Source organism: Corvus cornix, chromosome 3, assembly GCF_000738735.6.
Source record: "Corvus cornix cornix isolate S_Up_H32 chromosome 3, ASM73873v5, whole genome shotgun sequence".
In the NCBI taxonomy this organism is placed as follows: Eukaryota; Metazoa; Chordata; class Aves; order Passeriformes; family Corvidae; genus Corvus; species Corvus cornix.
Window position 1 is genome coordinate 103,372,214 of NC_047056.1, and position 26,484 is coordinate 103,398,697.

At 37.3% G+C, this 26,484-nt stretch overlaps 1 long non-coding RNA gene across 3 annotated transcripts; it reads right to left on the reverse strand.

Annotated features, from left to right (window-relative positions):
- Window positions 1-1,237: 1,237 nt before the first annotated feature.
- Window positions 1,238-26,484, reverse strand: LOC104685427. Of its 3 annotated transcripts, XR_751112.4 has the most exons (5): window positions 23,411-26,484; window positions 8,752-8,878; window positions 8,251-8,363; window positions 5,812-5,960; window positions 1,238-1,806 (listed from the first exon to the last, which is right to left on the reverse strand). It is a non-coding gene; the product is annotated as an uncharacterized LOC104685427 (long non-coding RNA). The 3 variants fall into 3 exon arrangements; XR_751113.4 differs by lacking the exon at window positions 8,251-8,363 and having other exon boundaries at window positions 5,874-5,960; XR_751111.4 differs by lacking the exon at window positions 8,251-8,363.

Genomic DNA, 26,484 nt, shown 5'->3' on the forward strand with positions numbered 1-26,484 from the left:
GGGGAGCAGCAGTTGTTCAGCATTACCCTTTGCAGAGTGTGCAGGGGGCTTTCCTGGCCGTTTTCACGGGAACACTCAAAGCTTTGTTCAGCTGCTTAACACCGTCAGTGCATCCATTAAAATATAGGAAAAGGAGAGAAAGAGGAATTAGTCTTTACTGCTGTTCTGAGAATGTGATATATTGGCAACACGCTGCATTTTGATTATATTTCATCGCAGGTTGCTTGATGCTATATCATTAGGCTTTAATTTCTTTAGTGTAGAATTGCATTGGGAAAATGGGCAACAGAATCCCAGAATGGGGTTGCTTTGTGTTAGGTATAATGTAAACAAAGTAAGACTGTTCCTGTCCCAGCAAGCTTGTAGTCTAAAAGATAAAAGAAGATGAAGCAAAATTATTTTCTAAGGCCTCTCAAGGCTGATAAGTAGCAGAACTGTTTCCTGAATGATTCCACATAATATTGAATTTATTTCTTCACCTTTACTTCAGATTTAAAAAGAATATTCACATCTTGAGAATTTCTCAGAAGAATGAAATCATTGTTGTGATATTTATCTTGCAGGCAGGAAAACAGAGGCGAACTATTTCATTTCATGCTGCCAAAATATCTGATGCTGGGTTCTATGCTGCAAAATCATGCAGAAAGGCAAGTTCTATATTAAAGTATTTTACATATAGAGTATAGGTAGGTTATACATCTTACAATAGGCTCATCTGTTTAGGGTAAGACAAAAATACAGGTCATGTTGGGCAAGCTATGAATAAAATCAAAGCACCATCAGTAAAAAAAGCTTGAAATGTGATATCTAAAATGTGAAAAAAATACTTTAAAAATAGGACAACAAAAAGTGGAGTTGAAAGGAATATTAAGGGATTATCTACCATCTCTCCTGCTGAAATCAGAAGGAATGGTAGTCACATCACATTTTGTCCAATATCTTCTCTAAACTTTCAATAATTTATATTTTGTGGGTTCCCTAGACCATCTAATGCTTAATTGGCCTTAGCATCAGAAAATATTTTTCCTTGTATCCAGTTTAACTCCCTTGCTGGTAATTTAAGTTCATTACTTCTTGCTATAGCAACTCAGACATAAAAAAGAGTTTATCCTTCCTCTCTGCAAGAGCTTTTGATGTAACTGAAGACTATTAGAAGAAAAAAATGATCACACTTTTTCTTTTTTTAATGGAAAACCTTTACTTAATTAATTTTTCTCATAAAAAAAGGTTGCACATTTTCGTCAAATTTAGCATTAAGCCTGCTGAAGGAATGAATATGGAATAAAACCAGATCTTTTAATGAAATACAAAATTTAAAAATAGCCAAAGCAACAACAAAAACCAACCAAGCAAATAAATCAAACCACCACTACAGCAACTATACTGTCTGAATATATTCTAGAAGTGACGGAAATAGGTTCCTGAAATTAAGTCTGGATGTGATTTCCTGTTTGAGACTTCACAACTTAGAATGTGAACTTTTTTTCAGCTTCTGCTTTGACACCTATAAAACAGGTAAACAACTTGTAAGAAAGAACAATACAGAAAGTTTCTTTAAGTCAATAGTGCAAGTACTTTCACTTGAGTGTGTTCTGCATGTAGGGATCCAGGAAAGCAGGCTTGAACCAGATCCTTTTGTAAGACTTTGCATTTCCAAGGTGGAGTCATTATTGGAGATCTTGAAAAGGTTCATCCAAATCCAGAAGTCCATATTAGAGGACTCAGGCTTTTGGAGTCTGCTGGTGAGTTGTAATGGGGCTTCAAAGCTTTGCCAAAACTGGAAGCAGAAATGTCCTCATTTGTGGTCTTGGGACAAAGACAGGGAGAAGTATTAAATTCTCTGTTAAAAGAATAGCAATAATAATAAAGTAGAAAATTCCTTGTTAAGATGGTGATGGAAATTCCCTCAAATCCTGCATTAAAAATCGTGGTTGAAGGTGGACCAGTATGGCCACAGTGAGGCAAAGAACTATGAAATGTAGATCTGTTGCACAGGCTGTGGGGACAATCGTGAAGATCTGTGGGGACTTCTGAATGTCTGTATTTGAGCTATGTGTGCTGAATTTTGCTTCATGTCCCCCAACCAATGTTGTACAGACTAGCATAAAGGTAAAGCACTTGAAAAAATAAAATTCTATATTTTTCTACAAATTTTGCATGGAAAGATTCCGAGTACCACTAAAATGGAAAAATAAAAAACACAGATTGAAATATATTTCCGTAAAGCTGTTCTTACAGACTGCAGACAGAATATACTAATTTTTAGCAACTATAGACCATTCTATCCTATATATTTATGGCAGGCTAAGGATGGGATATACCTGGATATGCTTGGATACATACCTGGATAATCTATTGACTTAGCAAATGATGTAAGAGGTGAGCTAAACATAATTTAGTATATTTTCTTCTTCTGGTTGCTAATAACAACAGATTGAAAACAAATAAAAATTTTTACTAAAAGAGTTAGCTTTCACATTTGAACAGGAAAATGATTTGATATAGATTTATAAAGATAATAGTAAGGCTTAATTCACTCTTTATAGAAGGAATTTCTCATTTATTTATGGGGGGATGTCAGTAGCATCAGCGTGGAAGTAGAGCAAATTATTTTAGAAGAATCTTGCATGGGATTTAAGAAAAACAAAAACTTTTCAAGTTCTCATAGTTAAAAACAATAGGATACACGAATATACATGATGCTGAGTGCAGGAAAAATTAGAGCATAATATTATCCAAATAAATCAACATAGAATAAGTAAATTAACTACTGTATTTCAAGATTCAGATACATTTTAGCACAAAAAACATACTAGCTTTGTGTACTGTTAGTATTCTACTAGCTTTTTTTTAAACCAAGAGTGCTACAAAGAAAATTTTATATTTTTCCTCTGAAGCATTTGATGTCTGAAAACATGAAACTACTAAAGTGTGTTTGATAACTTTTTTGTGCCATATTGCTGTAAGGGCCATAATCCAGCATTTCTTGGCCACTTCCCAGAAAGCTATGAAATAGCATAAGGATTGCTTTAGAAAGGAAAGTAAACTACCTTCAAATGTTTTGAATTAGTAACTGGGTCATCATTTACTCCAGCATCAGTGACACTGAGTAATGCCAACACTGCCTGCCTGAGGTACTTGATTTCCACAGCAAAAGGTGGCAGGAGCCCTGCAGTTCTGCCAGCCCCAGCTCGAGCAATGCTGGGATGAGGAACTGCCTGGAAAGGACATGTGGTCTTAGACATGGTGACTCAAAATACAGTGGACATAACCTGTGGATTTCAGGATTCTATGGCAGCCATCCCAGCTATTCTCCCAGATGTCTCAAAATATCTATTTGGGCATGTAAACAGGTCTGGACTGGAAGAATTTCCTGGGATGAGGGGATATAATTGCTTATGATCCTGGCAGACATGGTATCCCTGGGACAATCCAGGTGCTACACTTGTCCTGCAGTCATAAACTGTGGACAAGTAGTTCTGTTGAGTGAAGTATTTGGCATCATAGATGTTAGTGTGTCTCAAACAATGGGAAGACTTTAAAATGGGAAAAAAAGCCAAAACGAGCTGACATCTGTTTGGACAGTGTTTTCCTCTTGCCATAGGGATGCATGTTTTTAGGAGGAAAAAATGGTGGGTTTGTTTTTAAATCAGAATATTACCAACCGTCTCATTTAAAGAGATTACAAGCTTCAAACAGTTCTACTAATATGCTATCAAGTAGTGTTAATACTATGACAGACTCTATTCCAGATATGAAGTGAGAAGCAAATTGAAAAAACTTTCTTGGCTCCAGAAACAAGCTTACTTTTTCTTTTCATTTTCCTAGCAATAAACTTGGACCTGAGGTTTATCTTAATAACCATGAAGAAAAGAAAAAAAGGGACACATATACACAAACAAAAACATAAAAAAGCCATAAAAACCAAAAAAATCCAAACAAACAAAAAACCAAAAGCAAACAAACAAAAAAACCCAAAAAATCCAAACCAAAAATATTATTAACCTCAATTTCAACAAGACTTAGATTTCTGTTTGAGTTCTGGAAATCTCTCATAACTTGCCCTAGGCTCTGGCTCTGTCTGGCAGCCTCAGTACCCATTGATGGTTGGGTGAGCCTGATACAGCTCCTATCAGCACCTAGCCCAGAAATCTGCTTGCTGGATCAGCCCAGCCACCTGCAAATCTCGTTATTCTTCTGCTGTTCTCCCAGATCTGATGTGGGACAAGCATCAGTAGGGCTGCAGGAAGCAAGTACCATCTGAGGTGGGCATAACAAAGCTCCTCCTGGCTTGGTAAGATCCAGGCTAATTTTTGACTTTCTAGGCAGAACTGTGACTGCAAATCACAAAGGTCGCAGGTAAAATCTTGGGTGTGTTAATGAGCAGAACACAAACATAGTAAATCCGCCCAAGGAAAGTGGACTCTGTTAATTGCTTAAATTCACTGTTTGTGTGGCTACTAACTGGCTGATATAAGCAGAGCAGATGCAAAACAGACTCATTCTACTTTAACACCAGTTTTTCCATTCTTTATTTTCCACATACTTTTATTTTTGTTCCTCTTTTGCCCATGTCTGTTTTCTTCTTCCTGACAAAAAAAGCGATAGCAAGCACTGTAAAAAATTGTGTCTTATGTATTATTGACTAGCTTTGAAGTGGTGTATTTTCCTGTACCAAACACAAAATGCACTCTGGAAGCTCTGTATTTTGACTTGATTTTGCATTTTGATCAGTTGCACAGTATGTGTTACATGGTTAAATTCTCTGGTTACAGACTCATAGACACTGATTTGCAATAGTTTTGTGTCTGTGTCAACCCTTCCTGAACTCCATTAGAGAACAGAGCACCTTGGTGATTACCAGGAAACAGCTGTGTCTGTTTCTGTATGTCTGTCAGGCACAGTATGTGTTTCATTGATATATTGAAGTGCAAGAGATTTCATCAAAGGTTAAGTAACAAGTTCTCATCCATAAGACTTCAGAAAGTGACACAGTGGGTCATATAAGAGACCATCTAAGTTTTTCATCTCTGGCAGATGTAAGAAAAGAGGAGTAGAGGGAAGCTCTTTCCCTAGAAGTTTTTTTATCAGGCACTTAGAAGTGAAAAATGGGATTGTTTTTAAAACTGTTTCTGTTAATATTAATTTTTTAAACATTTTTAAACATTTCACATTCTATGACATACAATTTAGGCCAAAACACACCTAATCTTGTGAAGAAAAGTGAAATTGTAGACACATATATTTTAATTTAACTATGAATGGGCAATCATGACAGCTGCAATTCAATATTTTTCAAATTATCTGAAAGAAAGTATTCTATTCAATTATTGCTGATAATTCAGAAATTGATAATGAAACCCCACTCTATTTCACACTATCTAGGTTGCTTGACAGGGTGAGTGCAGTTGAAGATGTTTCCTAACGTGGTACAGACAAGATTCATGCTCAAAGAGCAAAGGAAGGTACCACAACCACAAAATGTGAAATTGTGTCTTTGAGAGCAGAGATTCTGAAAGGGCTTTACAAATCATTTGGATAACCCAATCTATATGAACCTCCAATGCAACAATATAGCTAAGAAAGGCACCTTAGTCCTTGCCCTGAGAAATTATTCAAGGTTTTGAAAAATATCTGTGACACAGGAGATTTAAATATTTTAGTATATTTACTTTATAGAACAGTAAACTAACAAACCAAATGATAATTGCATATAATCACTAGTCATATAATCATAAGGGAAAGAGATACTGAAGACGGTAATCATGCAAAGACAGAAAAAGATTTTAAAAATGGAAATAATCTTTTTACCAGAATGAGAGCAATTGGGACAAATTCCCCTGTGGATTATCCATCTCTTTAAGACTTCCTACCTAAATCACATCTTCTAGAGAAAGATCACAGTCTTCAAAAAAAAGCTTAAGTCTTCAGTTAGAAAAGGGTTGGTGTGATTCTTTATCCTGTATTATGAAAAACATTAGATTAAGTTATTGAAATGGTTCCTCTAAATTATATAAAAATATTGTTCTCATTTCTCCTAAATTTACACTTCTAACATTTACTTAATATCAATAAGAACATTAATAACTATGACTTCATCTTCATTGCCATCCTCCTTTATGTATGACAGTAGTTAAAGTTCAAATCCTACATTTCTCACTTCAGAAGATTTTTTTTCCCTCTGAGATAACTGTTGGCTAGATTTAGTATTTCAAAGTCATTTTACTGAATTTATTTTTCTTTTTTCCTAATTCTCAGTTTCAAAGGTCTTCCATCTTGGTCATATTTCATCCAGAAAAAAGTATTTTTCAATCTGGAGAGCACAGACACTTCATATTTAAACTAATTCCACAGCTATCCCATCAGCAATCCCTGACACAAACAGTTCTGGGTTTCCACAGTTGTTTTGCACCTTGACCCTTTTCCCTTTGCCCCCACTCAGATTTGTCCAGAGAATTTCAGGAAAGCATCAAGGATCCATGTACACCAGCCCATAGCTTTTCCACTGATGTGCCAGGCCAGCTCCAGTATTTTTTAATTGAGACCAGAACAGAATGTGTGAAATTTCTAGTGGAATTCCTCACACTGGGATTCAAACCACAGTTGAATACCATATGCTTCATAAGAATGCTTATTTTTCCTCTTGCACTTTGAATTAAAAGCAAAACCACACAAATGAGGTAGTAGAGAAAAACCTAAAAAGCAATCCCAAAATTATATTCATAATAGCCCCAAAAGACACCCAAGAAAGGACTCATTTCCAAGAACTGATATTTAAATGAAAAGGTTCTCATCAAATTGAACTAGACTTAAACCTCAACCAATTATATTTAAATATAATGAAAAATAAATACAGCTGAGCTAGTAAGATAGCTGTAATAGCTAAAGGTCTGTCAGCCCTTCCAGCATAAACCTGGTTTGTTCGGGGATTATAAGTGCAGTAAAAATGTGTTCCAGGCTGAAAGTTGGCAGAAAAAGGTTGTCGTTTTAGAGGTTGGGATTTTATTTTATTTTTTTAAATTTTAAATAGGTTCAGAAAAAAAGAAGGATTGGCCACTTTTAAGATAGTGTTGGTAGACTTTGGAATTTTCCAACACTATTTCTGACATTCCCATAATTCAAAAAAAGACTGATTTTAAAAATAAGATGATGTAAGCTATTATTAGTCCATGATGTGAACTAACCACATGTTTCTTTTGGGATTTGTACAGGGGTTTATTTTTAAAAGGCAAGTGGGTTCAAACACAGGTCACTAGACTAATATAGTTTGTTTGACTCGTAGGTGGGATTTTTCAAGCGCCCTCAGCAGTGGCCAAGCCCAGCTCCCAAGGGCTGGCATCAAATGGTGTCAAAAGCTGAGAACTTAATGCACCCCCACTCATCCGCTGGGATAATGACAATAAACTTAGATACACATTTATTCTTTTATTATTCACCTCTCATGCTTTCTCTTTATGATGGTTTTTTTTTGTCTAAAATTCCCATATAATGGGATAGCACAGATTTAATGATATAATTTCTTCCCTACCACCTTCTCTCACTTAGAGAAGTAGGAAACAAGCTGAGCATCAAAGGCCCTTTACCCCCAAAAATGTCTCCCTAGCTGGTCTCTGCAAGGAGCACAGGACTATCTGGGCTGAGCACACACTTGTGGCCTTGGACAAGGAGCTCTGGTCATCCCTTGGACCCCTATGGACCACACCATGGCAGTAACACCAGACATGATGCAGACATAAAACTGGGAAAGAGATGAGCTGGGAATGCAATGTACTTGTGGCAGTTCTCTAGGAATATGACTAATCAGAGACAAGCGAAGATATTCTTTGTGTGTGAACAAGCATCACTGCAAAGGTATCTGTGATATCAAGGAACATGAAATTCCACCTTTATTCTACTTTCTGTCCATGGAAGAGAGTGGATGTTTATGCCCAGAGGGAGTGGGACTCCACTGCCACCACCACAAATATGAGCCAGGGCCTTCAAAGGGCTGCAAAACTCTGTTCTGATTAAGAAATCCCAAGTTCCACAGGGTCCTTCCAGCACTTTCCAAGCTCAGCTGTAGCTACAGAGCTGTTTTACTTTTGTTGATGTTGAGAACCTGCTATTTTTTACAAACATGCTTCAGAAAAGATTCTGTTTCTCTGCTTTCAAAAGAACCAGCAAGATGATGGTTTCAGACACAGTGCCCTGGTGAAGGAAATCAGCATTTACATTTGGGTTTAAAAGGAACTGGTCAAGGATTTCACCTACCAGCTTTAGAAGGGTAACCAAACTAGGAGGGTTTTGATTATTCCAGAATATAGTTTTTTCTCTCATCTTTGGTGTGTTTTTTTGGTACGTTGAATGATTTCTCTATCGTGTTTCTGAGGAATCATAAGCAAATTTTCATCTTGATTATGTGAAAGAGAAAGAGAATGCTAAAATCTGAAAATGTATTATAAAATAGAATTGCATAAATACTTTCTGACAAGCAGCAGTTAATATTAATGAGACATGAAATCAGATCTGTATTTCTCTATTTATTTACATAATGAAGTATGCTAACAAAAATTACTTGAGTTTTTGTTTTTCAACTTCCTTCTTTATAAGTAAGTTTTCATTTCACTCAGTGTTAAGGTGTTTTAAAATGTGGGCTTTAAAAAACATTTACACAGACCATTCATAGCATCTGGGGTGAGAAACCATATTCATTTGTATTTTATATCACTAATAACAGCTCTAAAGTACTAATCTCATCTTTCTCATACTCACAGTTATGTGGGTTTCCAGGATCAGATTTGGCAGGCAGGTTGTCCTCATTAAGGAGAATTAAGAAATACTGGCAGTGGGTCAGTGTGACCAATCTTTCACTCTACAGGAGTGAAAAGAAAACAGGAGACTGGAAAGAAGCAGAAAGCACAAGTTAAAAGCATATCGCAATAAAGTCTTTTCAGCTAAGTGATATTTTAGTATTTCTCCATCACTGAAGGGTGTATGCTACATATATTAGGATTACTTCTGAAATTCTTAGTTACTGAGTACTATACACCGTGATAGACTTCTTTTTTTTCCCAGCTGGAGATGAAGGGAGTCATGGGTCAGATCAACCTGGTATGACCCAGTGCCTGGTTGAAAGAACACCACAGGTTTTACTTCAAACTCCTCCTGCACGAGCCTTTAAAGGAGCATAAATTCAGAGGAGAGAGATTTTCTTTGTCATGCTGAGTGTCCTTCAAAGGTGAGGATTTGCCATGTTTTAACATAACACAAGGGAAAGCACTTCTGTACTCAGCCTGAGATTCACCTTGCCTAGAACTCCCCAAAACCTGCACAGATTTCATTCCCATTCTACACTCACCCTTCCTGCCTCCAGTCTGGCCTGGTGGGCAGTGCTCCCAAAAGCTTTGTAAGCAGACAGGAGTTCTGTGCCCTAGTCTTCTAAGGGGCTGTGAAAGGCAAAAATATTTTGTTGTTCATCTAAGCTATCATCATCCCGCAAATCCACGTAAGAACCTCAGATGCAGTCAAGTTGACAGTTTTTATCAGTCCTAAACCCTATTTTGTGGAAGGCATGTCAGTGTAAGAGAGAGATTATCTGAACCTGAATACCTGGAAGCTGTAAATGATCAGAGAATCATAGAATCATTAGGGCTGGAAAAGACCTCCAAAATCACCAAGTCCAACCTTTGACCAAATACTGCCAAGCCCACTAAATCATATCACAAGGTTCCACGTCCTCTTATTTTTGAAAACATCCAGGAAAAGTGATTCCACCACCTTCCTGGGCAGTCTGTTCCAGTGCACAACCACTCCTTCAGTGGTGAAATTTTTCCTATAATCCATCCTGAACCTCCTCTGACACAACCTGAGGCCATTTCCCCTTGTCCTATTGCTAGTTGCCTTGGAGTGCAACTGTGTACTCAAAAAAGAAGTGCAATTGTGTCCCTCAGCATGAAATCATGGCTATTACAAAAAAAAGAAAAAAATTATCATGCAGTGGGGTCATCAATCCAGTTGTCAAAAATAATATAAAATAATTATTTTGACTCCCTTCAATAAGATCTTTAATAATTTTTTCATCATGTTTTATTAAAAGGTGACAACAGTATTGAAAAATGGATTTCATTCACCTCTCTGCCAAGCACTGATGTTGGGGGCAGGAAGAGCTGTGGCTTCACTCCTGCTGGGTAGGCATCAGCGAACAAGCTGCACTGTTTTCACTTGGGGGGATTTATGGTTTGTGAGGGACCAGGGAACTGTGAGAGAGAAGAGTGGGCAGACAGCCTTTTCCTTCCCCACAACGCAGAGGACAGGGAAAGAATTTGGTCACAAAGTTTCAGGTGTAATCAGAGCAGCTCTGCTCAGAGAACAAAATGTCATCTTGTCTGGGAACCTTCATCCTCTGAGGGGACCACAGGATGTATCAAAGTAGTGTGGGGGAATGGGGGAAAAATGCAACAAGGGGAGGAAAAGTTAGATTAAATCTGTGCCTTCTCTGTATCTAAATTCTTTCCCAAGGCTGGTTTTGTAGAAGGCATGTTTAAATCTGTTGAATGCTCAAGCGTCAGTCAGAGAACTAAACATAATTTGAAGTCTCACTTCACACTTCTATTTCCATTTCAGTAAGTCCTTTTAGCTGAACGCCACAGGCCTGGTGGTGACCTGGGCTAAGGGAACAAAGCTCTGAGGCACCAGCAGCTCACAATCTCCTTTTCAACTGTCAAAATATAGCCATATCCTCCTCACCCTCAAACCTCCTGTCTTTTCCTGCGACTCCTAACTCCATACTCCACTATCTTTTAAGGAAAATGAGATTAAATCAAATCCTTCCTCAATGTGGTTATAAAAGGAGAATTTCCTTAAAACACTCACTCAGAGTAGTTCCTTCTAAGGTTTTACTTATGTTGTGTTTAAGAAACCTGAGGAATTTTCAATATGAGAACCACCCACCCTGGGCTGCATTACTTCAAAAACCAAATGTTCAACTCTTTTCAGCTCTATTGTTAGATTACTTTGTTATGTGATACACTCCCCCACTGCATGCTTTGTGACACTGGGAATCATAAACCCTCCATCTTGGAAATGAACTCTGGTATGTACATAACCCACATACCAGGGAGCAGGGCTTGGTGGCACTCACAGCACTGCCTGTGTTATGAGGTGTTAGTGAAAGTTTTGGTCTCTTCAGCCTCTTTTATTGGTTCTGCAGTTGATTCCTTACTTACAGATGTTTTCAAAACCATCAGTTCCGAGGAAAGTCTACTTATTGCCAAAAGTTTACAGCTGAATTTCTTGGCATTCACAAGCAATGATTTCATCAGAACATGAAATAAGTCAGGGCTGCTGTTGAGAGACACCATTTTATAATCCAGCATTGTAAATTTAAGATTTTTATTTGCTGCAGAGTTTGGTTTCCATTTGTTCAACCCTCTGATAGGTGTATGGCTTGGGAACAGATATAGAAGTTTTACAAGCCCTTTGTGCAATTTAAAACCCCTCTATAGAATACCATAGTGCACTGCCCATTCACATCATTAAAGACTTTTACAAGAGTATCATGTTCACACTTATATGTACTTTACTCTAGCGACCCTCCCCGTGCCATGTTTGAATTATTATAAATGGGGCCATGCAGAAATCTGCCTCAATAGCTGAAGTAGGGAGCCTTTGTTTAAAATTCAAATAACAGTTAAATGGTGTCTGTTTGTTCCTGATCAACACTCTGCATACAAAAAAACCCGTTGCACTTTCTTAAAAGGCAGCAAATGTGGACAAATATTAGCTTTTGGAACTAAAGGGGAAGTTATTCATTCACTCAGCAGTGCTTTGCAAACTATCAATCTTCCAGGTATTTCTATTAGCTTTAATCATTGAGGTTGTTTGTTTGGAGCAATTCCTAAGAGAATAAGGGTACCTTTGGCTCTTATCTCCTGTCATCAAAGCATCCATTAGGAAATCCAAGCCCTGTAGGCAAGCTCAAGGGATTACTCAAAGAGGTTTTCTTGAAACAATCAAGAATTTGGTGCCCTCTCTTCAGTGCACAGGAGTTCAGTTGGAAACCATAATCTGAAAGAGAGGTTTATCTGGGGCTTAATACAATTTGAACAGGATTTTGTTCAAGGCAAACTTACAGATAAAAGCACCTTAAGTATGTTGAAACAAAGATGAGCCTGCATTCCTTGTGGTGCTGTTTCTAAGTCCAATAGTCTGTCAACAAAGTGGGGGGTAAAAGCTCTAAAAGTCTTACAATTATCACAATAGTCAGTAGATTGGACCACTGAGAAGCTAATTAATAGCTTTTTAATAAAGGAATGCTGATTAAGTGTGAAGCAGACAAAAGATGGTGCAGTATTGGGGGCTGGAAGACTTGCCAAGGAACAGAAAGCTTGAGGATGGGGTAAATGTAAAGATTTGAAACTTGTTAAGTAGAAAAAAAATATCTTTGAGATATGAGATGAGCCTGAACTGAAAAAAAAAAAAAGAGAATCTGGAGTGCATATAACCCTAAATTTCCACAGTGTTTGGATTGGAGTATCTCTGTTCTTCAGATGCAGGGATTTAATTCAGCTCACTGCTAATGGAAAGAGACAAGAGATATGGACAAAATGCTAATGCAGCTTTACATTTAGGATCCCTTGGCTTTGGAGACAGTCCAGTGTAGTAGAGCTAGGATTTGGATGATGTGGATTTATCTGCTGCTTCTTTCACTTGAGTGCCTTTCCCTCTTTGGCTTTCCTTATCTGGGAAAGGAAATGATGAATGGTTTGAGATAACTGAAAAAAAATATAACATGAGATTTAGATTTCTGTTCTGCTGCTTTCCCAAGAGTCTCAGCTCTGAGTTGAAGCTCTGGTTCTGTAGGGACAGAGCACAAAGTCTGCCTCTGCCTTGAGGAGCTTACTATAGTTATTGGGCCCAACTGAGCCCCAAATGAGCAAATAGGAAATTTTTAAGGACAAGCATTATGTTTCAGCTTCTTCAGGTAACAGATACAGTTATGCTTTTCTTTAGATTGGAAGCTTTTCAGAACACAGAACCAGGGAATGTGGGTGCCCATCTATAAGGAGAATGATGTGGACAATGTGCATTTGAAATTTCAAAGGGTTTATTTGACACAAGTCTGTTAAAAAAACCTTAGCGATAATTAGAATGCTCATTTGTCATGACAACACAGCTCTTTTCAGGACTGAAACTGAATTAAAGCATAGGATGCAAGGCATAAGATTTAATGTTTCATTTTCAGGATAGAGAAGAATTGGCAGCATTGTACCTCAGAGGCTCATTCTAGAACCTGTTTTACTCAATTTCCTCACCAATGACCTGGAAATGGAAATGAACTGTGACACCTCCAAGTGTGGTGATGAAATTAAGATTTTTTTAGATAGCTAAATATTATCTCAGTGACAAGAAACAGGAGGATCTCACAATGTCTTTGGCTGCAGCTAGAAATAGCCATCAAGACATCAGATATCACTGGAAGAAGACCACCCAAATGCCATTGTTTTACATGTATATAAAACTTTTTGTACACCTACCTCCTCAGTGCTCTTTGTTGTTTTGTGATCTCAAGAAGGATGTGGTGGAATTAGAGAGAGTACAGAGAAGAGTAAGCAGGTGATGGAAGTGCTATTTTACAAGAAAACATTAGAAAGGTTTGAACATTTTTGTTTCAAGAGGAAAAGGCATATAAAAAACTCCTGCAAAATCCTGATAGCATGTACAACTGTTATCTGGAAGGTATTTCTTTATGCAGTAGCTAGTTAGAATTCTGAAACATATGGCCATGGGAAGTTGTGAGAGAGGACAGTTTTAGCAGGTTCAAAGTAGATTGGATAAATTCATGAACACTAGATTATAAATCAGTGATGGCAGGGCTAAGCAGAGATGTGTCTTCTCCATTCCTTATAAACAAATTTTGATGGGAGATGGACTACAGAGTATGAGCAGGTTCATGTTCTCTCCCAAAACAGCATTTCATACCATCACTGTCAGAAGCAGAACACTCAGTTTCTACTCATCTGACCCATAATGCCATTTCTTATGTCCTGTTAATTTTTTTCAATGTCGGACATTTATTCTTGTTAAACTAATAGAGGCTAAATATGGAATATACACAGTAGTACCTCCCTAGAAATGGAAACTGAGAATTATGATGTAATAATGCTTCATTTCCAAGAGCTGCACATCACTGCATCAATGTGAATTACCTATGTACCCAATGTGCTGTAGCAACACCAGGTTAGGAAGAAAGTGATTTTCTCAGGGAAGAAACAATCAAAATAGTAACTTTTACATGAGCCTGGTAATTCGTCAGGTTACCGTACAAAATCTAGACTCAGTAAAAGCACTTCACATGGTTCCAAAATCCTTTCTTCATCCTAACAAATGTACATGTCTGTAGAATTGTAAAATGTAATTAACTTTCATTGATTCAAAGTCCATCTGTGGTCAGGAATATTTTTACATGATCCCGTAAAAGGAGTCTGTTATAGGCTATACAGTCCATCTGTAGAACTGAGTGAGCATGAGTTACAGAGAGAAGTTCTTAATTTTTTTTCAGGCAGATCATGCTGGTTCTGTCTAGTCTTATTCCCAATTTTCACCTGCTTCACAACATCTCTGTCTGACACGAAACTTCAGTCTTCATTGAATCTCTTTAAGTCAACCCATTCCAAAAGTCTTGCAGAAGGTAACATAGCCCAAGCCCAGCTGCCATCAGCAAATCTTTCCTGCTTCTTTCAGTGCACAATATGCAAAAATGTAAAATGGTTCAACAGAAAACTCCTCTCTTAACATTTACCAGGGAAAGTTCTCATCCTGCAGATATTCACAGTCAGACAGAAAGGTAAGCTTTTAAAATGCAGCAGCATGCAATGGTCCTCGGGAAAGGTACAAATTCTGAGATTGACATCAAAGGCAGAGGACTAACGAGGGACTTTTAAAGTATTTCCTGCACTGAGACTAAACTAAATCTCCCACCAGGACTGGCTCTGTGAAGAGGCAAAGCAGGCAGTCATTGAAGGAAGTGGGTTATTGACAGTGGCAAAACAGCCACAGTCCCATTTCCAGCTCTTCCTGTGCCAGAAAAGGCAAACTTAGTTGCTACTGTCCCGAAGAGAGAAGTCAGAGCAGCATCTCCTGCTGTGAGGGCAGTGGACCCTCCTAGTGGAAACAGTTAAGGTCTCTTTATCTCCTTTAGGCACTGTAAGCTCCTTCAGCTCATACATTAATGAAAAATCTTAGGTCTTGTCCTGTGACATCTTACATACCCTGAGAATGTAGCCAAGGGCAGAGCCACTCTACTTTTTCTTGCTCATCTAGTTTATTTTTTTTTTTCCTTTAAACTGTTTTTTTACTTGTATTTCTATTTTTTATTATTTTGGATTTATTTCACTGTCTCTTGCTCTAGTTACTATTAAGCTGACTGTATGTATTTTAGATAACTTCTTTGTCTTCTTCATAAATCCCTAACATTACAATACCTTTCAAGTCAATGCAGCTGCCATGAAGAAATATTCTCTAAAACATTGTGAGTAAATTTAAAGTCTTGGAAATTTCTGTGTGCTTTTGTTTTTGCTCATTAATTCTATTTCAGTTACTTCAGTTAAAGTCATCAAACATCTTGCAGTTGTGCACGGATGTGATTAACCTGAGATGCAAATTACAAGTAAAACTTGAAGCCTGAAAATTAGCTACAGATCTTTACAAAATTGGCCTTTGTTACCAGACACTTGTGACAAAATTCTGCAAGAAAGTGTTTAATGTATCTCACACTTACTGAGTTATCATAAAACTTTGGATTTGGCATCTGGATGACATTTTAATTTTTGACTAAAAACTTGGAAGTAATGGATACAGTTTGCCCTAAGGTTGTCCTCTATTCACCTCAGATTCAATTCCTTTACTTATTTGGTGTGGTTTTGCTTGTGAGACAGTTCTTACTAGAGTAGGTATGGAATGATGTCACCTTAACCTTAGACACAGAAAAAATAAAAGAACTTCCAGAATAAGATATCTTCCTGTGCCTATATAAGCTTTGTATAATATATGTTAGAAGCATCTCTCCCCATTGATTTTAGTGGAAGTGAAAAATGAGTCATATCCTAACTTTGTTTTTCAAAGGTCAGGATTGCCAGATCTTGCCCTTTTAACTTGCTGCAGATACTTGAAAGATATAAAACCTAGATAAGGCAATTCAGAACCCCTAAACTAGATGTCTCTTCTGAATAATACTCTGACAGTATGAGTCTGGCTTTTAGAGACATTAATTACTTTACTTCAGCATTTCAAAAGCAGTGCTTAATGTAGGAGCTGTGACTCTCCCTTCTCTGTGTGCCCAGCTCAGTTGTGCATACTTGGGAATCTCAGCCCCATTTTAGATGTCTAGTGTGTTTTGAGGGGCTCTCCCAAATATCAGGAGTTCTCACAGGTCCTGTGTGGTACTGCCTGCTTCCCCATGAGAGCATCTTGAACATGAGAGCATCTCAGAGCTGTGTGTACCCATGAACGAAGAAATTAATTGAACTTTTCTGCCCTGGCAGTCAGATTCATTCAATTGTATTTCAACCAAGTATCCTGGCATGGAACTGAAAACCTTTCGCAGCAGAAGACATTTCAGTTGCCAATAACAAGCATATTCTAGTAAAGAAAAATGTGTTTCTATTTTTTTCTTCTTTTAAAATACTTGGCTATTGCTGCAGATCTAATTTCAAACAACAATTTAAAAAAAACGTTTTACAATAATGAATAGTTTATTTTTTAGTATTTAAAAGAACCTAATATTGGGATTATGGCCAACATTATTTTTTTCTTTCTCTCAATCAGTTTTCTTATCTGTGTCTCTGTTTGACTGAAATTTGCCTTGGTCTTTAAGTAAGAAAGAACACTGGGGCCTCCTACAGTTTACTTTTTGATTGTAGCTGGTGTTCAAGTATCACACAGAAACTACAGTCATAACAAAGGGGCACATCAGCAAAACTACTTTACTAGCACACATAGAGTACTCTGTTTGCAAAGGTAGTACTTATCTGTCCAAATTTTGATATATACGATCTTTAATTTCTGCTTGTGACGTCATCAGTGGAAAGAAAAAGGCACTTTTTGGATGCAATTTGTCTTAGTCTGACTGAGATGTTTAAAATTGTCCAGATGAATGGCATCCAAAGCCTGTACATTTTTCCATTGACTATAAAGGAAGCCTAGACAGCTTGTTCAAATGTAAATGTCTATACTGCAGATGTCTAAAGTTAAGTGAAAGGAATCCAGGGAGCTTAGCATCCAAAACCAAGAATGTGGATATCATATTGAGAAGATCTGAACCATACAGATATTAAAGGACATGTCTAGCATCAGAGATGACACCTGAGTAGCCATGCCAAGAATGGAATACATATTTCTCAAATTCCAGAATTCTAATATTTTAACCACAGACTATCTTTTCTATGAAATGAATAGGAATATAAATTTTTTCACATCTTGAAGTAATGCTTGTAGCTAGTACAGAAAGATTTTGGCTAACCTCCCAGCCATACCTTCCATTTCCACCTACCCACAATATCTCTACACAAGCGTTCAAAGGAATATTTAGCTTTTTACTCATTTAAGGAAACTAGTAAAGACACAAATAATACATTCAACCCAGGAAAAACAGCATGGTATAGGATACAAGAGCCATACTTTCTTGGGAAAAAAAGTTAATTTTATAGAAGAAAAGAAAAGCTTGCAGTGTGAGAGAGAATTGCATCCCTTCCTCTTCACTTTTTTGTTAACTGAAGCCATAATCCCAGGAAAAATATCTGAACAGATGTTTTCCCTTGAAAACATTCCAGAAAATGAAAGCACACATGGCATACTGATCTGCTACTTCCTTCAACACATTCTCGTTCAGAGATAACAAATGTACCATGTGATGTTGCCATAGTAGCCTCTTGTATTTCACCACTGAGTGAAGCAGAGGACGAAGTGAATATCTCCCCATACTCTGGGCACTGGGCTGGCTACAGTAGCAGATTGTGCTTGTAGCATTTGTAGCATATTCTCTGACATTGCCCTGTCTGTTGTGTTTTAGAGTACATGTGCTGAAGCACAGTGTGCAGCAAGCAGATACAAAGCTCAGGTATCTCCTATGGCCAGATTCTCTGGTCCATTAACTTTCTATGGCCTCCCTGTCATACTCTATCTGCATGTTTTTCAAACAGACCACAAACTCCTTTTCAGTGAGTTTTCTGTTAATGTATGCAATGAAGCTGGTCAATGTTAAGGCTGTTTATAAAAGAATGCCAGAAAGTAGAGGACAAATATCAAACAGAAAAAAAACCCAGAACATAACCAAACAACACTATTAATGCTGCAAAAGTATTCATTGGAGGCAACAATCATTGGCAAAAAGACCTATCTTATCTACTTGAGAAACTGGAAATACTAGAAATGTTTTAGAATACAGTGGAGAATCTTGAAATACTGAAAAAAGAACTGACAGGAAATATTATAGGACAAGAAAGAAATTGTTAAAAAGGAAACATGACTGAAACAGAGGTATTTAAGGATATGTGTTTCTCAGGAAAGCTATAACTAAAGCAGGACTTGGTAGATCAATGTATTCACATTCTCACATTGACTTTAAAGTAGACTAATGACAGATGAATACAACCACACACATTGAGAAGAGAGCAAAGTCTGCCTGTGTCAGCATCATTCCTGGAGAGTGCTCTAGAACATGTTCTGTGCCTCTAAACCTAATGATGAACTTGAATAATGTATAAAGTCATTAAATACTATTTGGAATTGTAGCCTGAATGACTTCTCTTTTCAAGTATAGTGAGAGAGACAAAAGGTGCTAAAAATAATAGCACCCCAGCCATTTCTGAGTAATTTTCTTTGAAGAAAATAACAGTCAAATAAACATGAAGATGACAGTAAGATTTCTTTAGCTTTGCCTTTTCTAAACTCATGATCTTTGGAGATATTCACAGAAAGTTATTAGTCAATCCTGGTCTGATTCACTTAAATGAAATGAAGAGCTACTCATGGGTATGGTTATTACTAGGGTTCTCAATTTCAAAAGGACAAATTAAGTTATCTAGTTAATAAAGTCAGCCGCATTAATGAGCCTATAGACTTCACTGTACTGTAAGCTTGGGAATTGTCTCTATTAATAGTACAAAATACAAGAACTCCTACCCCTGTGTAGTAGACTAACTTTTCCAAATCACAGAAAATACTTAAGAGTAAGCAGAGATTGTACAAGAAATGCAAAATCAAAACCAAACAGAAATAAAATAAGGACTGCTCTGTAAAGAAAATAATATTTTAAAGACAAGTCATGAAAGATCATAACAACTGTCAAGAACCAAACACAGTTAAAAATTGCACCTGGAAAAGGAGAAAATAAATAAGAGAAGGCAATTAAAAAATTATTTTTTGTGCAGCGAGTATTGGGAGATTCAGCAAGACTTCAAGGTGTGACTGAAAAGAGTAAATGAATGTTACCTCAATTTTTAACATTAATAGTTCTGCTGAGTATGGAATCAGAGGACTAATGGTTTAATGTGAATGGAAGTATAAAAATTGGCATGGAAATAGAAATTATAAAATTAAAAGCAGAAATCAAGAATCCTAGTACATCATTGTGTGAAAATCATCCAGAATTCTGAAATTCTGATGTCGTAGCAAATAGTTTAAATTTTTTTTTTAACTTTTTGAGATTAGTACTGAATAACTGGAAATTATTCAGCAAGTCAGCACTAAATATTTAAATAAAGGAAAGTTGTGTACCCAACTACAAGATCAAACCTGAAGATAGTTTGGATAGATTTGTAGCTAAAGATAAATGGAAAAATCCTAACAACTGTAACGTGGATTTGCTAAGGTTTGCCTATACCATATTTTTCTGATAGCTTTCTCTGATGAAACAGGGGATTAAAAACTGTACATTTCTACACCTATAAGTAATTTTTTTAAAAGGACATTATTGTTTAAATGAAAGAGATGTCCATGGATGATGCTAAAAGAAGAAGCATCAAAGGTTTCAGCGCCCAAGAAGTACGTGAGTTAATGATTAGTGTCAGGGAGGGTGAATAGGGTGAATAGCAGGAGGGTGTCAAGGACCACAGTAATAAATTAAATTCAATAGGCCAGGCTGCAACTTTTACTTAGGGACTTATAAAAAAGGGTTGCAGTTATAAACTAGGTATTCATCAACTAGAAATGACCGAGGAAAAAGACAGAGAGATCCATTTATAAACGAAATGAATATATCATCAACAAGCTGTTCCTGTGAAAATGATAAATGAGATCCCAAGTTAAATCTGCTGAGATAAGTAAGTACTTATGCTGTTTTAAAAATGATGCAGTGAATTCTTCCTCATTTGGTGATGTTTGCTATGTTATTCTGACAAAACGAAGACTGAAAGGCTGCAAAAAAATCACCAAGATTTACATTTATATATCAATCAATTCAATATCAAGTTAGGAAGAACAATGTGACCTGAGAACAACTGGATATAAACAATTAAAACTTAATTCACCCAGACATAAGTGAGATTCTAGAGCAGTTTTCCAACAGGAGTAGTAGGAAAAAAAATCTGAACTATATATGCTACAGAATTGGTTTAGGGAAAAAGTTCTTCCTAAAATACCTGCCTGCAGAAGGATGAAAATAAAATCAATGGTCCCAGAAGTCCCTTGCATGTATTACTGTGTGTGACTTTGTAATGAACCTGTTTGGTTTTTTTTAAAGCTTAAAATGCTCACATCTTCTCAGAAATATATCTGTCTCATTGGGAAGATTTTTTGGAAGCCAGTGACATCAATTGAGAAGTCATAGGGAGAAAGTCAGACCTGAGGCAAACTCTCATAATTCCAAGGGGAATGCAAAATTTTAAGGAATATATGGTTACAAAAAATGTAAAAACATTATATATTTTGCAAAACATGTTTTCTGACCAGTCATAATAATTGTGATTTTGTTGTCAATAATCTTAGTATTACTAAAATAGAATCTATATTTATAAATGGTTTTAATGTCTGTATCCAATTGAATTAAACAACTTATTTAAGTATATGGGAAAAAAATACATGATTCCATGATTTCCAGAGAAGTACTTTTCTCTACTTTAATGAAATGAGCCTAACTAAAAGTTATATGGGCAAAAAATAATAAAATCACATTTCCATACAGAAACAAGACTAGGCAACACAAAGCACACTACACTGAGCCTTCACAGACAGAGTACCCAGAAGAAATAAGTACTCCTTTGCCCTAAGAAGTGGGTGCTCCACTGGAATATATAATATATTCACTGAAGAGGAGCAAGCTCTGTCAGGTCCTTCTAAAGCATAGTTGAGGGGAGAAGGTGGAAGGGAGAGAAAATATCTTGCCTCAATATAGGTGAAGGTACATCAGTGTTTTAACGTGGACCAGGAAGATGCTTTTGCAGCACCCTCCTCCCCACTGCTGTGCTTTGGTTTGCAGTCTCAAGTGGTCTCAGGCTGTGCAAACTGCTCCTTTGGATGAAACTAAAATGAAAGATGCACTGCAGGAGGACATGAAATGCACTTTAGCAGCTGACAAGTATTTAAGCTGCACAGTCAGACTAGAACTAGCCCGAAGTAAAAGCCCCAAAGTACTTTCAGTGCCGGTATCAGGTCCTTGGTTCTGTTTGGCTCCACAGACACACATCAGTTAGGTTTGGTCATGACACTTGCTCAATGTAGGCATATTCTGTGCCTCTAGCAAAGCCTCTTCTGTTTTCTTTTTCTTTTACTCATGGGGAAAAGTTATCACTGTATAGCACAAAAATTATGCTCAAAAAGAAACTACAATCTATATGCAAATGTTTTCAAGATGGGGATCACACAAAAGGATGAAAACCTGTGGGCAAGGTTTGAGGGAAAAGATGCAAGAAGATGGGAGACAGTTCAGACATCAGGAAATGACTGGGAGAAATTAAAAAAAAAAGTAAGAAACACTAATTAAACAGGTGGGAAATACAATAGGTAAAGGGATTGCAAGTGGAAATATTAACCATGTATTCTCCTTTCCCATGTAATTAAAAGGATGAGGGACATGTTGCAACTTGTTCTATTTCTTGTTCTTCCATAAAAAAGCTTTTTTTTTTTTTTCCAAATGAGGCAGCTACCAGGAAATCCTAGGCATCCTCATTTTCCCTTGCATAAAGTGGGATCTGAAAAGCCTGGACTGAATCTAGTGATGGCTAGCTCTTCTTCCAGTCTCCCCACAGGAACACATGGGCTTACTCATCTAAAGGAACATTTCCTCGTGTTCCTGTTCACAGGGCAGTTCTTTGGGGAAAGCTTTTCCTTTATTTATATGCAACTTCAGACAAGAGGATCAAAGAATTATCCGCCTCCGAGTGACCAGTGAGTAGTCAGCTGCTGCAAGTGACACATGTGGATAGCATCAAAGAGTCTCAGACATAAAGGAGCAATATCTTGTACACCAGTAGCTTCTAAAATGGTAATTAGATGCTTAGTAAGAGAAGAAATCAATGAAAATCAACTGGAAAGCAGTGATAGAAAGGCTTGGACCTGTACGCTTTAGGGGATAGTGGAAGACAGGACAGAAAGACATCGATTCTTTTTCACATCCATGACTTCCAGATAATGCCACAAATAACAGTCACAAATGTTTATAATTCCTCCCAGCATGTATTTGAGCAATTATGTAAAAGAAGTTATGGCCCTTATCCCTGTTCCACTCCAATGAGAGGAATAGTGGCTTCAAGTTGTATCTGGTGAGACTACTGGTTCCAGTTATAGGCCCATGAGATAACTATGAACAAATTCTTTTTATATTTCTACTCTCTTTTTATAACAAATTCAAGGAAATTCCATGACAAAAAGCTGCTAACAGGGAGCTAATGACAGTTGGTAATTATTTGTGACCTTTTAGAACATCTAGTTTAGTAAAAGCTCAGTTTCTAAATCCAGGAGACAGATAGTTAAGATACTTCACCCCCTTGAAGTGAAATGTAATGCCTCAGTACAGCCATAATATATATATTTTACTCTGTCTTTGATCTCCTGGGAGATGTGGAGATGTGTTCAGCTTCCCTCCAGTCAAAAGTTTTGCTTATTTCACAGAAGCTCGGTGTGTTCAAGAAGTTCAAGAAACGCCTTTATTAGGTATGCAATTAACTTCACAAACTAGTCCTTAAACCCATAAGCATAAACATCTCCAACTTAGCTGCTGACAGCTGCCATAGAAAGAATTCCCCAGCAAGAATTCCCCAGCAATCTGCCAGAGAACTTACAGTGGCTCAGTGATGTGCTCCAAAACGTTCAAGTTACTTGTGCCTCTCCTTTAACCATGTAGTAACTGCAGGTCAGCCAAATGAAGGAAATCACCTCACTTCACCTTGTTCCCTTCCATGGCCTCTCTCAGTTGGCTCATACCTGAGCCACAGCTCACCTTTTCATTCACAGAAGCCTTGCAGAGGGTGCAGCCAGTGCCACTTGACAAGTCCCAGCAGGTCTTGACAGCTGAAGGAAGGCAAAGAATCAGCAGAAGTCCTGTGGATGCTGTGAAGAAAGAGGACTAAAGGCTTAAGTGACATCCAAGCAACTCTGGCATATTTTCAACAAATAGTTTTTAAAGTTGCCCATATCTCAGTTTGTTAGAAGCATGAGTTTTACTAGCAAGTAATTCTGGAAGAACAACCTATACTATAAATGGTATAGTAACTAAGTTAGAATAAGGAAAAAAAACCCCATAATTTGCTTTTTAGTTCATCTTACATGTTGCTGAGAATTGCAAGTTACAGTAAACTCACTTAATAGGTTTTTAAAGTGAAATTAAGTACTATTTTAAATGACCACATGAAAACATACCGAGGTATTGGCAGACAAGATTAATAGTTCCTCCTGTCTTTCCCATCCCCTTTATATTTTATTTTCTATTTCTGATAAATGAGAAAATATGATAGATATGAAATACTCTTGAAATTAAAAGACAACCAGCTCAGTGTCAATATTGATATTCTGTAGAATAACTACATTCACATAAATGTTAAACAATTCAGTAATGTGCCAGGCAGTGTTTATAAATGTGCACCAAAATAATAATCCAGATGAGAGCTGTTACATTACGAGATGATTATGCTTCTTTTACATACTTTATAATTAAATAGACCCTTTTTCTTTCAGTTTAATAGCCAGAAATAGTATCTCATTAGCTGTGCTTTCAATTTTACCCTTGTAACTCGGAAAATATTGTCCTATAATTAGCTCAGGGTACTTAAACCCTCCCAGCAAAACAGTAAATGCATATGGGTGTCTAGATGTGAAATCAAATTAAAGTAACACACAATGTGAGTCTTTTATTGTACAGGGTTGGAGTTTTTTCTGGCTTTTTTTTTTTTCTTTTTTCCTTAATCAACTAGGGTTATTATGAGAGAAATAAATAACTTTTATAACTTCCCTGCCTGTAGCAGCTATTATTTCATACACTCTTTCTTGAGATAGATTATCCAGCTCATTTCCAAGGAGTATTGGGGGCAGTCAGTTGAACTCCAGGGGTAAAGATTGCCCTTATTTCTCCACGCAGTACTACTAGGTAGCACAGAAAAGTGCTTTTTGAAAACGTGCCAAAGGCTGCATTGATGGCATTAACTGGAAAAAGTTTAATTCTTCTCCCAATATGAATCCCTCAACTCTTGTTAGTCAGAGGTATAGAATGACAAATGCTCACACATAAAGGATAGCAAAACCAAATATCTTAGTTCACCTAAGATAATGCTTAAGAGTTACATGCTACCCATATTAATAGCCCATATGAACCAAATGAAGCTTCAATACACAAGTGAGGCTAAAGGTTATGGATAGGACGTTCCTGATAAAGAATGAAGCTGTGGGCATTCTATTCTGCTCAGATCTTGTCCTCTATTTGCAGGCTTGCAGAAGCAGCTCCCACCGCTGAGCTTTCAGCTGCACAATTCAGAGTGGCTCATGTGCAGGAGAAGGGGCAAACACAGCCCGTACCCATCACTTGCTGCATAGGGGAGCAGGAGGTGCAGCTCACAATGCTTCAGGCTGAGGAGGGAAATGTTTAAACCATTAGATTAGTTTGGAAAGAGTAGGATGAACTGATTGCAGGTTTTGTAAGAAAGTGAGCCAGTCATTTCTTTGGAAATGTATGAAGCTGTTACTTGGAATCTGGAAAGCTTTTGGCACTAAATCCTTGTTTAACATAAGTACCTACCACAGAACTGCCAGTGGGCAAGGTGGGGAGAGAGCTGAATAAACAGAACTTTTTTTCTCTCAGGCATTTTCTGTTTGCTAGCTGAAACTCTGTGTGCTAGATGATGAATCCTATTTTTAGGCATACAGATCTCCGTCTTCAATATCTTGGGAATTTAGAAGATTTATGCAGTAATTTCAACGCTACTGGAGAAGAGGTTTCCCAAGTTTTCAGCAGCACAGTGCTTCTTGTTACAATTACTATGTCCAGGCCTGAGTCATTCATTAGTTATTGCACAGAAAGGTACAGTTTTGTAAAGGCCATGAAATATGTATTAGCACTCCTTCACTATGAATGTAGTCATACTGAAGTCAGCCTCACTCCCTACTGCAGTAGCAATGATTTGCAGAACAGTGTTTTGAATTTTTACTGGTTTCCTCCATACCAGCATGCAATACCTGGTTTGGCTGCTGCTGTCAACAGTGGCTGATCCATCCTCTGGGGAGCCAAAACATGCTCTATGTCCCACCAAAGAGACTATCAGAGGTGTTATTCTGCCACAAGAAAATCAAGGCCAACAGAAGTGCTTTCTGGATGATTTGGGAGCTCTGATGTTGTCATGCCACAGGGAGGGACAGCAGTTTATATGTGCATGACTGGAAGTTGGACTTCTGTTACCTGGTGTCTGGTTTAGCCACACTGTGGTCAGATCAAGATATGACCACTCCTTGGCCAACATTTTGCAACTCCTGATTTACTGATATCTTTGCCCTTCTAAAATCCCCATGGCATGAAAGGAAGAAGTAAAATGAGGCTCTGTTCCGTGTAAGCCTGGAAAAAACAGCTCTTGCCTAATTTTCAGCAAAATCATGGAGCCCTTATTCAACACTGATTTAGTAAGAAGGAATGCCAAATACAGACTTCAGAAGCTGTACTTAAAGTGAAGCTGTCTGAAATGGTTATTTTTCTAAAACCATGCTAGGTACCTATTGCACTTCCTATTGATTCTACTCCTTTTACTTTCCTCTGGGTACTACAGATGCTTTGTGAAACTTCCAAGCTACAAATCAAATCCATCTGTACAAAACAATAAATAATAATTTTCTAAACCAGCTTTATTTCATATTAACCTCGACACTGAATGCCAGCAGCACCAATTAGCCTTGCAATCCTGTCTGCTGTATAAGGCCTAAAGATTTGAACATAGTCTTTCATCTGTTAGCATTCAAGAGACTGATAAAAATTTACTCTGCTTTTAAAACAAGCTGTACGTGACTGAAATTTACGTCATACTGGGGTGTGCTATA